Source organism: Microtus pennsylvanicus, chromosome 5 (genome assembly GCF_037038515.1).
Source record: "Microtus pennsylvanicus isolate mMicPen1 chromosome 5, mMicPen1.hap1, whole genome shotgun sequence".
NCBI lineage: Eukaryota > Metazoa > Chordata > Mammalia > Rodentia > Cricetidae > Microtus > Microtus pennsylvanicus.
In genome coordinates, this window is record NC_134583.1 from 107,230,786 (window position 1) to 107,245,611 (window position 14,826).

Consider the following 14,826-nt stretch of genomic DNA (forward strand, 5'->3'; position numbering starts at 1 on the left):
GAGGGACAGAAACCTCTGTCAACAGATGAGGGTCTCCACAAACCCAGTTCTATGCTAGCTTCTTAATCTTAATTACTTTACACATGTAAGATGATAAAATGATATCTCATAACTAACTTAATGCTGTATGTTAGCAATTCTGGTACCACCTAGCTAGCCCCAAGGTTCTATGACCACACATGCGCTGTCAGTACCCAGGCAAATACCTAGCCAGTCCCAGGGTCTTATGGCCATGCATGCGTTATCAGTATTCAGGCAAATACTTAGTCAGCCCAGGGGTCTACTGCTGTATGTCATTACGTAATCTATACGCATACACTGCATGGCTGCATAACTCTCTGTACGCATGTGCCAAGGCCCCTTTAAAAGATAGCCTCCCATTCCCTCCCTTTCTTCACCACTTCCTTTTTTCCGAGGCAGCCTGCCAATGAACCCCTCTTTACAACCCCATCAACAAACTTCCATGTGGATTTGTTGTACATTGTGGTTCATTTTTACCGCTGCTAAACTACAACACTGTATCTTTCTGCCAGTAATTAATGGAGCATCTCTTCCTACTCTTCCCAACTTCCTGAATCTTCTCCTCTTGGCAGTTTAACCCTCAGAATCTCCCTGTTTGTATTGAGTGGTGGGAGCTAGAACTTCTCCAGTGCACAGATCTTTCTTGTCTTCTAAAGTGGTCCATAATGAACATGACTATACTTTCTTGAAGAAAATGGACCCATGATGAGAGCAAAAGCGCTCTGATTATAAGATGCTGCCAGAGGCAGAGTTTAGTATCTCCACACTTGTTATTTGTATCTTTCTTCCAAGGTACAATAAAAGGCACCCAGCTGTTAGAGGCACTAAACAATAATAACTAGGCTATCATTCCAGGGAAAATTCACCAAGTCAACTGCTGCAGAAGACATGTCTCAAATGATTTTTTTTTCAGATTGTAGCAAATCTCTTTTTAAAAACCATAGCTGTCAGTGTCATCTGTCTTAACAGCATCTTCCACCATGGCACAAACAGTAGTAGATCGTGGCTGTGGCCAGTCAACTCTTTCCCTCTCTTTTATGTAGCTCCTTCTGTTTATTCAAAGATAGGAGAGAGGATTATCCATCATCATTTCTGACTGTAACTTTTGTAGGAGTTTGCTTGAAAACAGAAACATTCTTCATTTTCAGGAGAAAAAAAATCACTTCTAAAGATATGTCATGGGATAAGGGTAAAAAATAGGGTTTTTTTTTTTTCTTTTTGATACTGACTGAGATCATTACAGGAAACTACCACAGAAAGTAACTGATCATGGAATGCCCACCACAAACAAATACATCTACAACATAATTCCTGCACCTAAGGCTCAGGAAACAATAACATAATTATATTTTCATTTTTAAAAAGTAAAAATAAAATCTAAATAAAAAGAAAATAAACGTTTTCTAAACTAAGTTTATTTTTAAATGTTATCATTGTCACTAAAATGCATATATACATAATAAAACAACTGAATAACACTATATTTTTCTATAATGAACATTGACAGTCACCCCAGTAATTGATCTGGTTCCTCTTCCACAAATCTAATTAATTCATTAGAATTGACTCATTCAGAAGAATTTTAGTTACTTATATCATAAATACCCATCAAATTAATAACAATGTCCAGAGTATTGTGTGGCGAAAATTTTGGAAGGAAGTATAAACTCGGTGGATAAAAGTTCCACTTTTAATATGTAATGTTTGCCACCGTCCTAGTTAGGACCTGTGTTTGTCAAGTCTATCCGAATATGCTCACAGTGTGTTTAATGTCTGACTAAGAGGGAAAATATAAAGTCCTGACAAAGGCACCCTACACATTTTCTTTGCAAAATTGGAGTCCAGAAGTTTACTGTATTATTTACAAGATAAATAAAAATGTTTTTATTACCTGTCATTTCCATTGTCTCTTCTGGAATCTGCTTAATTCCAGAAGTCAAAGCTAGGCATGGTACTTCGACCTAACATTCAAGAGGAAGAGGCAGGAGGAGAATATAGCCTGTGATTCATTCATAGCAATATCAAATAAAAAAAAAGTAAATACATAAATAAAAAATGAAATTCAGCCATTGAGCATGGTATCCCAATCCCTGAGGTCAGTTTGTTTGCTTGCTTGCTTGCTTGCTTGCTTGCTTGCTTGCTTGCTTGCTTGAGACAGTGTCTCTCTACATAGCCTGGCTGTCCTAGAACTCACTAGGTAGATCAGGATAGTCTTGAACTCACAGATATCCACCTGCCTTTGTGTCTCAAGTCTTGGGGTTAAAGATGTGTGGGGTGCCCACCAAGTTCATCTAGGATCCCTATTTTAAAGATAAGGACACAAGGAATCAATGAAATCAAGCAATTTCTTGAAATTAAGCAACTTCTCAAAGTGCTGGATTCAGTGAGACTTCAGACCCAGAAATCTTATACTATAGTTATCCGTATTAAAGATCATATCATCTCAATGCCTACAAAAATCTATAAAAGTCAAATCAAAAGTAAAAAAAGCAGATACCTCAGGAATCTATGCTGGTTTTAGTGAGAGCTGCCTATGAAAATGGCTCCTAATTCTTAAATATTCATAATCCTGATTTAGAAATTCAAACAAAAATATACATAGAACTAACCAGAAGAAAGATGTTACTTATGCATTGTTATACCAACTGTGCATGTTAAAAGCTAGTCAACAAGACAGTCAACAAAACAGCAGTCTACAGAATGGGAAAAGATCTTAATCAATTCCACATTGGACAGAGGACTGATCTCCAAAATATACAAAGAACTCAAGAAATCAGTCATCAAAAGATCCAATAAACAGACCTAAACAGAAAACTCTCAACAGAGGAATCTCAAATGGCTGAAAGACACTTAAGGAAATGCTCAACATCCTTAGCCATCATAGAAATGCAAATCAAAACAACTCTGATCCATCTTATACCTATAAAAATGGCCAAGATAAAAAACACTGATAACAACTTATGCTGAAGAGGATATGGTGTAAAGGGAACACTCCTCCATTGCTGGTGGGAATGCAAACTGGTACAGCTGCTTTGGAAATCAGTATGGGCGATTTCTCAGAAAATTAGGAAGCAACCTACTTCAAGACCCAGCACTACCACTTTTGGGTATATACCCAAAGGGTGCTCAATCATACCACAAGGACATGTGCTCAACTATGTTCACAGTAGCATTATTTATCATAGCCAGAACCTGGAAACAACCAAAATGCCCGTTGACTGAAGAATGGGTAAAGATGTGGTACATTTACACAATGGAGTATTACATGGCAGAAAAAAAATAATGACATCTTGAAATTTGCAGGCAAACAGATGATTCTAGAAAACACCATATTGAATGAGGTAACCCAAACCCAGAAAGAGAAATATCATATGTACTCATTCTGAGTGGCTTTTAGACATAAAGCAAAGAAAAACCAGCCTACAGTTCACAATCCAAGAGAACCTAGACATCAAAGAGGACCCTAAGAGAGACATACATCTAATCTACATGGGAAGTAGAAAAAGACAAGATCTCCTAAATAAATTGGGAGCATGGGGATCATGAGAGAAGGGAGAAGAGGGGGGAGAGGAAGGGAGAGGAGAAGAGAAAAATATATAGCTCAATAAAAATAATTAAAGAAAAACAACCTAGCCGGGCAGTGGTAGCACACACCTTTAACCCTAGCATTCCGGAGGCAGAGGTAGTTGGATCTTTGTGAGTTCGAGACCAGCCTTGTCTACAAGAGCTAGTTCCAGGACAGGCTCCAAAGCTACAGAGAAACCCTGTCTCAAAAAGCCAAAAAAAAAAAAGAAAGAAAGAAAGAAAGAAAGAAAGAAGAAAGAAAGGAAGAAAGAAAGAAAGAAAGAAAAGAAAAGAAATGAAAGAAAAGAAAAAAGAAAAGAAAAAGAAAAAAAAACCTAGGCCAAGGGTATTAGGACTTTTCTGAGGTGAGTCTAAGTGGAAGGAAGGCGGGTCTTTAGGGGTGTGTTCTTGAAGGGGATATTGGAACAACAGTCTCTACCTCTTTTTTTTTTCTCTCTCTCTTCCCAAATACTACACGAGCTTTGGTCCACCTTGCGCTCCCTCTACAATCATCTTTCCACAGATCAACCCAGCCAATCAAGTGTGGGCTGAACCCTCTGAAACTGACATCCAGGAAAACGAAAAGAAAACCTTTTTCTCCTTTAAGCCACCATTCTCAGGCATTCGGTCACAGCAATAAAGAACCAACTAGCACACTCACCCATGGGTTTCTGTAGCATTCAGAATGCTTATTATGGTGAGGTTGACACAGATTATCTCATTTCATCCCCAAACCATCCTAGAAAGCAGTTGTCCATATAATATATATAGGAGACATTTTACCCAGATCACATAGTTGATATGTGATGAAGCCATGATCCCCACCAAAGTGTTCTGACTCTAGAAGCCAAATTTTAAATCTAATATGTGACTCTTCATTCAGTGTCTACAAAGGTCTATTTTAGGTTCACTCCAGGATAGGCACAATGAAACTGCCTCTAATTGCTTGCCCCTTACAAACTTAGGAACCTCAAAATCTGCTGTGTGACCCTGGAAATGAGCTATAAGATGACGACATTATTTCAAGATGAAAATGTTTTCAGAAATCAGATTTTGTTTCCTCTGAAACCTCATGCATATGTTTTCAGAAGTCAGTTTTTGTTTCCTCTGAAAACTCACTGGATTTTTCTGTGCCTTCCATGACTTCCACTTTGCTTTTCAATATGATATCCTTCTTGATACCCACTTCCTTAGTGATGAAATGTGCCTACTTCAATATACTGACGTTGGTCTTAAGCATTTTTGCTTCTTTGGTTACCAACGGGCTAAAGATACTGGGGCGAGGTATGATTCCCCACTGGGGAAAGCTGTTAGGCTTGGTGATAGTACCAAAAATTTTGTTTTTGTTTTTATGTCTCACAATGGCATCTTGTATATTCACAGGCATCCTGCTTACTCCCTACACATTCACAAAGAACTCCTGCAAACTGCCAGCATAAACATTACTACAATCCTTTACAACATCTACCACACACACCGGAGCTTTGTACAGGTCTCAGAGTATCCAGCTTGACGAGACTTCTCCAGATCACCAAGCTCTCTGCAGAACCACCCTGGGCTTCAAATGGATGACTTGTGTCTCTAATAGAAGGGAATGGAGTGTGGTCCAGCTTTTTACTACCTGGGTGCCCTCTCTCACTCCTCCCCCAGCCTCACCTTTCCACGAAGAACCAACTTCCAGCTCCTCAGAATGATAGACTTTCTCAAGTTTCAGGCACTGAGGGATTCCTTCTTGTTTCTTTCCTGGTCATTGTATTCCCTGTTCAGCGTTCTTATGGCATCGCCATTTCAAACCTTCAAGCCAGGCTGCTTTTTCTATCTTCCACTCTCCTTCATGCATTTCACACTCTCGTCTGTTCCGGTCCATAGTTATTCCTCTCCTGAGCCCTGCTATGTGCGGTGACCCTCCATTCCAGTGTTGCTCTTGAGTTTCATCCCGGGGATCTATTTCTCCCCATACAGACCCCCCTAAAGTGGCCTAGCAAGTTGGGGGTAAAGAGTATGCACTTCTCTAGAAAAGGGACTGTGGCAACCCCTACGGACAGCCTATACACCATGTGGTTCACAACTACCCTGCCCTTGGCTCCTTCCCAAAGCAGACGAAAACTCAGAATTTTTAAAAATAAAGCATTGCTATTTTATTGTCATGGCCACTGCTGTCCTGTTGGCATTGGAACGGGGACGTTGAATGAGTAAAACCCAAGATATTTAAGCGACTACAACTGTGCATATAGGCAGTCATCTCTCTATCAGAGGCAAAGCTGAGGCTGACATTGTGTTTGAGCCTTTATGTGAGTCACTGTGAGTAAGCAATATGAAAAAATACAGTCTGAAAAAAAAAACAGAATCTTGACTGTAGAATGGTTTTTTTTCTCAACTTCTTTGGTTTGGCCCAATTTGGGAAGAAATCTCTCCTTGAACGGAAGGCCAAATTTTAATAGGAGAAAATCATTCCCTCTCATTTTCCTTGTTCCAGGCTGGAGCGTGAACACAAAATGTAAACATGTAGCAGTCTTCTCACAGGCCTGGAGGTGGCAGAGAGCTGGAAGGAACGTCTGCGGCCAGGCCACCATCCCAGCTTGTGACTCTTTACCTGCAGACATATTTTTGTAAGTTATTAAATATGCATTGGGGGTTTTTAAAACAAGAGGTAAAAATACAAGCATGAGTTAGGAGCTATTCTCCTGTTCTCCGTCATGCCTTGTGTATATATGCTCTAGGAGCAAACGCTCCAGTCTGATCAGCTCTGTCTAAAGACCCAGGTGTTAAAATCAGGGGAAATCAGTAACTCAGACAGCACTGCCAGGGAAAGGGAACGAACCAGAAAGGCATGCTGTAAGAACGCATAATCGAGGGCAGTCATTCTGTCTTATAGATTAAGTTCTCAGTATCACTAATGTTTTAGTCTGCGAGGAGGAATAAAGTGAAAGAAACTAACGGTAATAGTGCAAGACATGCCAGGTGGTGGTGGCACACACCTTTAATCCCAGCACTCAGGAGACAGAGCAGGTGGATCTCTGTGAGACTGAGTTCAGCCTGGTCTACAAAGTGAGTTCCAGGACAGCTAGGGCTGTTATACAGAGAAACTTTCTCGAAAAAAAAAGAAAGACTAAAGAAAAAAAGGAAGGAAGGAAGGAAGGACAGACAAAAGGAAGGAAGGAAAGGAAGGAAGGAAGGAAGGAAGGAAGGAAGGAAGGAAGGAAGGAAGAAAGAAAGAAAACATGGTACAAAACAGGTCTCATGTGCCTTCCAAAAGCCACTGTTTCCCTCAAGGTGCCTTTGTTGCAATGCTGAGTACCTCACCCCACTGAACAGACATGCTCCATGTGACATTGCCGTCTGGGATGACCAACGGCCAGGCAGGCATGTGGTAGAGGTAGGAGAAGATGTCTGACTTCAGCTGGCCTCCAGCCACTAGAGAAACCGAAGCTAGAGGCAGAGAACGTGAACACCACCCCCTCAGCCCCCTGCTCCCCACTCCCAGAACTTGTCTGTGATGGCCACACCTCCGCTGCTCACATCAGTGGATCCAGCCTTGCCTCTTTGCACTTAAGAAGCATTTCCCCAATTCTCTTCCCTGTCAGGATGGCAGGCAGTACATCTACCAGCACTGGGCAGCACTCTCCTGCCTTTTTAGGAAAAGGCAAGAGCAAGCTCTTAGGGCATAAACACGCACCCCGCATCACAGAGGCTAAGGCAGCAGCAGAGAGAAATCCAGATCCCGCTCCCTCATCAGCATCACCACTATCGCAGCCTCTCTCCTGCCCCTGTGTATTGCCTGGGAAGTCTCCCAGCTTTGTCAAACTTAGCCAGGGAGGCTCTGTCTCCTCTATTTCAAATTTGAAGAGATGAATCCTTACCCTGTTCATTTTGTTCTTCCAAAGCTAGAGAATCAGGAGTTGCGCTCAGCTCTAAGTGGCTCCCAAATGTAGGCTTTCCCCAAAACTTCAACACTGACTCAACGTTATTTGATCTGTCACATTGGCACCTGTTTAATACTGTCCCACAATTCTTCTATGGGGATTCTTAGCTGGTGGAGTCTCAGGAGATCCTGCCCACTGCCTCATCCCTCTCCCGTTTGCTGGAGCGGACACTTCTGGAAAGAACCTGTTGTTTTAGCAGCTGGTGAGATTCCGCTTGATTAACACTGTGGGAACTGTCTCCAGACTTAAAGATGCTGCCTAATGAACTGCTTACATAAACGACTTGGCACTTTCTGCCTGTGGTTCACACTGCCAGCCTCACTTCAGCAATAATATTTACATGATTAGGCAGGAGTCAGTTCACACTTTGATAGAAACCCTAGGCAGGTGACTTCCCCAAACAAATGCCCTTGGTAGCCTCAAAAGGGACTGTTCCCCCAGCAAGAGCCATCAGGAAGACAGATCTTCTACAAACTTTCCAATAACATATTGTATCTAGGTGTAGAAAGCATTTATTTACCATTCTTCTAGTCCATGTACCAGGCAATACCTATGTCTATGGAAGCTTCCATAAAGCAGAGAATTACTAAAGAGTTAAATCAGGTTAACGCCGATGTTTCCTCTATTTCCCTCTCCTAATTTACTTTTTATTTTGGTCCAGGATCTAATTATGAAGATTGTTATGTTATATTGAGAGATACAGATTATTGACAGCTGGTATTTCACAAGGCATTTGCTAGGATCTTCCAATATGTTTTCGTGAAAAAGCTAGAAGCATATGGTTTTTATGACACCATAAGTAGGTAAATTATGTCAAATGACCTCCAGGATGTGAACTGCAAATGTTAAGGCAGAAAGAGGCAAAAAGCCAAAAGACTGTTCTAAGCGATCTTTAAGTTGGTAGTCTTGATAACAATCCAGAAAAAGCCCAGCAGTGACTTCAGCAAGCTGAAGTCTAGAGGAGTTAAGTGTTTCAGGTGCCACATAGAATTTAGTAGGAACGAAGACCAAAGAACCGCCAGTACTAGGGGCTGACATGGAGCGGGAAGGCTCATGGACTGTCATCAGTCTCAAGTTTAGCATGAGGGGTGTGCTGTGCCTGGCCCAGACTGCTGACTTCTCTAAGTGGCTGACTCGTAAAGAGAGAGACTGGTGAGTGTCGGTTCACCTTAGCCATGCCCTGTCTTTTCTTGTTTCTCTCTCAGACGCTAGGACACATGAAAGTTAGGCATACACAAATCGCTAGGTCCCCTTTTAGAATTTACATGTGCTTAGCAATTCTGGGTGGTAAGGGTTATCAAGAATAGGGTAATGTTTGAAGCTGAAAATCTATCTCTTTTGTAAATTCCATATTACACTGAATATGAGCCATAGCCACTGCAAGAGTTTTATTTTAAAGGCACATTATGGACCACTAAGAGAAAATATGTGCAATTACCATTATGTACCCTGTACCTTTGCACGTTTAGGGTCAGTTGTCCTCACAGTCACCTTCCAAACAGAACTGGCACACTTACTTGGTGCCAATGCCATCAAAAGTATTAAGAATATAGCATTCGCTTTTAAAAAATTGCATGATAAAGAAATGGCTCAGAGGTTAAGAATTCTTCCTGCTCCTGCAGGGGTCCAGAGTGTGGTTCCAGCACCCACATCAGGCAGCTTACAACCACTTAGAACTCTAGCTCCAAAAGATCTAATGTTCTCCTATGGCTTCCACAGACAACTGCAGAGGATAGGAGGAAGGAAGGAGAGAGGGAGGGAGAAAGAGAGAAGAGGGAAGATGAAGGGAGAGAGGAGGAAGGATTAAAAATATTGCAGTTTTAGAAAGATGGATCGGTGGTTAATGGCACTTGCTGCTCTTCCAGAGGACCTGAGCTCAGACACAACACCCACAACCACTTGTAACGCCAGTTCCAGGGGACCTAAAACCCTCTTCTGGCATTCTGGGGTACTCATACACAGGACATATACATCACACACACACACACAGAACACATACACATATATGGTACACACACAAACACACTAAAAGCAAAATTAATCTCTTTGAAATGATCATGTGCAGAATTTTTTTCTAAGCAACTAATATTTGGAAAGCTTTATACACTATTACATTCAATCAAACAAAAGAAACCTAACCAGCAGCATATGGCATCACTAGACTCCCAGACAGAAACAAGGACTTACTTTTCCTCCAGATGATCTGTGCTTCGTCTGTTGGCTGGAACTTTGAGTGAGGAATTAGAGGTGTCCAGTGAGCCACCTTGACTAGCAACAGAATTCACCAAGTGCGAGCAATGGTAATTCTATCCCAGTGGCACCAGCCTAGCAGACGTCTGGTTAATGATGTGAAAGATGGTTTCTTCAAACAGATCAAGCACAGCCACTCCCTGCGCGTGTCTGTCTTTGCATCCTGGCTGGACCCTTTGCTGATGACCTCAGCAGTTTCCCAGCAGCCGCGATAACCTCGGAGCATTTCTTTATTTAGTCTCCTTGAGTTCTTTGCGCTTCCCTTATTTCTATTTTATAGCCAATCTACACTATCTCAGAAAGTTTCCCAATCTTCGTGCTTCAGTTCATTTTCTCGTGGTTGAAAGAAAACACAGCAGAAGAAGGCACGGGGACTGGGAAGGACTGCAGTGGCAGACCGCTGGATTGCCTACCTTTTGGGGTACCCTGGATTTTTTTTTGTCCATGCTGAAATCTCAGTGGAAACCTCCAATTGCCGCGCACGGCGCCCCCGTGTCTGCATTCTGTGAGCTGGCACCCAGTTCGCGAGCTTCGGGCAAGGGGGCTGGAGGTTAAAATACACAGACACACACAGACAGAAAGACAGCGACACGGGTCATCCTTGAATTCCCCAAGAATGCCCCCTTTATTGTGTTCAGGGGCAGATTATATAGAGATGCCACGCCCCAGCCAAACCCACCAGAAACCACTCTCCTGCCATCAGGAACTCCTGAAGGTCTTGTGCTCAGAGCAGCTGTAGGCACTCAGATCAAGGGAAAACAAGTTGTTTACAAGAAATTCAGGATCTGGGGTCTCACTGCTCCCAACATGTCCAGAACCACCAAAACAATAACAACGCCCCCCCCCGAAAGTTATTTATTTAGGAGTGGAGAGATGCCTGAGCAGCTGAGAGCATGTACTACTCCTACTAAGGATCCCAGTTCAGTTCCCAGCTCTTTCATAGGAAGGCTCAAAACTGCCTGTAACTTCAGCTCCAGGGGATCCTATGCCCTCTTCTGATCTCCACAGGCACTGAACTCCCATGTCTATACCCACTTATACACACACACACACACACACACACACACACATACTCACAATTAAAAATGCAAAACAAAATAAACATTCTTTCAAAAATAGACATACTTCAAAAAAATAGACATATTTCATTACTCACTGATTTTTTTTTAGGAAGAGCTATACATATTTAAAATCAAGAGGTGATTATCTATTTATTTTTGAGATAGCTTTCATTCTGTAGCTCTGGCTGTTCTGGAATTCTCTATGTAGACCAGACTGGCCTTGAACTCATAGAGCCACCTGCCTCTGTTCACCTAGTGGGATTTAAGGTGTGTGTCTCTATGTCCAGCTAAGAGGTAGTTATCGATCTTACTGAAATAATCTGTAGCGATTTTTTTAAATGTAGATTCCAGTGGGCTATTCTTATACCCATTGATCCTCAGGTTGAAGGATATGGGTACAGGAAGAAGTGAGGATATGTATTTTTCAGAGGTGCACAGATTAAGGTGCCATTCTATTTAAGTTCCAATGTCCAAACACCTCCTGGTCCAACGCCCCAGACAATGTGATCCTATCCTGTGTTCTCCAGCCATCGCTCAGCAGGACCATTTCAGGGGCAAGATGATCTGAAGCCTAATTAAAGGATGGCTCTATAATAGGGATATTCCTCTGAGGATTGTCCTAATGAGGTCTTATACTCAGAAATATGCAAATCCCAGCATCAAGGGGCTCAGGGTTTTATGGCTATGGAGAAAAGCACCGACATTCTCCCCTAATCACCTCAAGTTCCAGCAAAGTCTTTCTACATCCATGACCATTTTCTCTGCCCCGGTCTGCTCTGGGTTGAAGCAGATGATTAGAGGTTCTGTGGCTTTTTTTTTCCCCAGAGATTTCTAATGCAGTTGCCATGCCAAAGGCAGGTCACTTCTGCTCACTATAGAGAACCAGAAACTTCTTCTTCATAGCCAAGAAAGAGCCCAAGATTGGCGGTCTCCTTGCCTTTCTTTTTCTTCCAGGCCTAAAATAGAGACTGGACATAAGAATGGCCCAAATTCCAAATTTCTAGAAATTGTTTGGATGGCTGAAACAGTGTGGTCCCCTCCCCCATCAGCTGAACACACAGCAGGTCTCAGGACCGTCATTTGTGCCGTCTTGACATTCCCCAAATTCTGCAAATCAGGCATTGCTGTCTGAGACAGACATGGGTTAAGATAAAACAAAAACATGGTCAAAGCCACATACAGATGGATTGAGTGAAGAAAGTAATGCCACATCTGGTTCCAAAGGGCTCCCGGGCACTGGAAGAGTTTGAATTCTCCAGTCATTTGGTGACACTGGGTGACCGGGTTGACATTAGAAATGACACACGAGTACAAGAGAGTAGATCTTACAGAGCTAAGTCATCATGCCACTCTCTTCCTCGGGCAATTTCTGTTCTGTTTCTCGAGATAGGGCGTACCTGTGTAGCTTTGGCTGTCCTGGAACTTACTTTTGTGTTTGCAAAAAGACAAAAAAGGAAGGGAGGGAGGGAGGGAGAGGGGGAGAAAGGGAGGGAGGGAGAGGGGGAGGGAGGGGGAAAAGGGGAGGGAGGGAGGGAGGGAGGGGGAAAAAGGGAGGGAGGGAAGGAGGGAGGGAGGGAGGGAGGGAGGGAGGGAGGGAGGGGGAAGGGAAGATGGAGGAAAAGAAGGAAAGCAGCAATGGACTCACACTCACACACAGGAGCCACCATGGAGCCAAGCACTTGTGATGGTAACGTCAAGGGAGATGCACAAACATGGTGGTGCAAACCTGCACGAGGCAAAGCTGCAGTTACGAGGGTCCCCCCCCCCCCAGTTCCATTTCATTGGGTCTGCATTTGTCTATCAGTGGAACGGGAAGGAAACGCAACCTGACAGAAGTTTCCCAAGGACTAAATGAGCAGACACAGAGAAGGCTTCTAAGGTGGCCATAGCTGCATAGCCAGCAGACTTGTAAATGACATGTTAAGGTAGATTTTTGGTCTTTGCATTGATGTGTCTATGTGTACATCTGTGTGAGCGAATGCCATCGATGTGGGTTCCCAGACAGGCCAGATGCCCTGGAGCTGGAGTCATAGGTGACTATGAGCCACCCTATGTGGGTGCTGGGAATAGAACTTTGGTCCTCTTAAAGAGCAACAAGCACCTTTAACTGCTGAGGCATCCTTATCAATTTATAGAATAACTTTACTTTCAAGTTTAAAACTCAGTCTACAAACTCAACTGTAAAGAGATTAAATTTTCTATTTGCATAATAATTTATCTATCCAGAGCCTACCTTCAGTATGAGAGTCTAATACCACTCCAGTCTTGTTGCGGTAGGTCCTTCCGCTTCTCCAGCCTATAGCCACTGAGATACCAGCCCATTGGGGCGTGGTCTCTCTCCCTTTAAAAAAGCGGCTACTTCCCTTCTCGCCCCTTTTTTCTTTCTGCTCCGGTTCCCGCGACTAGACTCCTTCCTGATTGCGCAGAGGGCTGTTGTCTGGGACGGTTATCTGTAAGTTTTTTCCCCTTTAAATAAATATCACCCTATTAATCATAATTCCAAACTGGTGTGGCATTGTTTGTGACTTACACCTTCACAGTCTAGCATTCTTGTTGGTCTTGGAGGTTTATTTGGTACCAGGACAGTTCCAGGTGCCCATTGCGCTCTCTCTCTCTCTCTTTCTCTCTCTCTCTCTCTCTCTCTCTCTCTCTCTCTGTGTGTGTGTGTGTGTGTGTGTGTGTGTGTGTGTGTGCGCGCGCGCGCGTGCGCGCGCGCGTTAGCTGAGATGTCCTGCAGGCTAGTGACTCTCTGCAACTGAGCTGCTTCCTGCCCAGGACTCGTCCATCTTCCATACACTTTCTCTTGGCTCTTGGTAGGAAGGACAGATTACAGCACCTTCCTAAATAGGGCTTCTGAGAAATTCTTTGTGTCCTTTGTTACCATCCTGGTGACACTCTGAACAAGAAGGCTCATTCAAACCACTGCTTGCTGCACTGCAGCGGGCTCTACCCCTGAGGCTGGCTTCGTTCATGTGTCCCCTACACAACACTCACCACCCACTTTGGTTTCCAGATTTTTTTCCGTCACATTGGGCTCTTGCTTGGGAACCAGTGGCAACTCCAAGCCATTTGGATGATGTCACGTAGCACTGTTCCCTCTGGGGAGCAGAATATGAAGTCTTAGAGCAGAGAAGGGCCACAGCATCTGAGTGCTCTCTGCCTCCCTTCCTTCCTGGTCCTCTTTCCTCCAGCACGCACCAGCTCTCTTTCTCCCCTCTATCCTCACCACATCGGCACCGTAGACTGTGCCGGAGGTAACAAGGCGGCTTTAGCATCTGCTAATGCAGACTCTTCCCTCCTCAGGAGTTGCATCACTAAGGATTCTCTGTAAGTTTCCTTGAGCAATTCAGCAGAAGGATCCTAAGCTTCAATTATCAAAGCGTGTGATCCACAGCTGTCATGGAAGTTATGTAGCCGGTAGCCTGCTGCACAGCCTTCGCTGAAACCATAGCGGAAGGTCTGCAATCTAAGGCTGTGGACTTGATAAACTGCATGCACTTCATCCTGCTACTGGATTGCACAGCTTGCTTATCCCTGGCCCTGCCCTGCTGCCTGAGAGCACCTTCCCATTCCTGGCTCAGGCCTTGGGTAAGATGCTGAAGTGATTTTTTTTCTTTTTTCTTTTTCTTTTCTTTTCTTTTTTTCTTTTTTTTTTTTGGTTTCTGTTCTCTTTCTAGTTTAGAATATGCTCTTCTCTCTGTCTCTGTCTCACTCCCAACCCCTAACTACCAGACCTGAAACAGAAATAACTCTGTTTTGTTGTTGTTTGTGTTTTGCTTTTGTTTTGGCCAATGTTGCCGATATTTCAGAGAAACAGAACCTCGGGTCTTTTCTTCACTGATTGCCTCCCCAGGTGACACTCTGGAGTTTTATTTCTCAAAACAACTGTTCATCAGAAAGGGCCCCTCTGCGTGAGTTGGTCATGTCCATGGGGACGACTTTCTCCCATTGCAAGCGCTCACAAGCAAGGGGCAGAGGACAGAGATGTCGCTCCCTGTAACACAGGA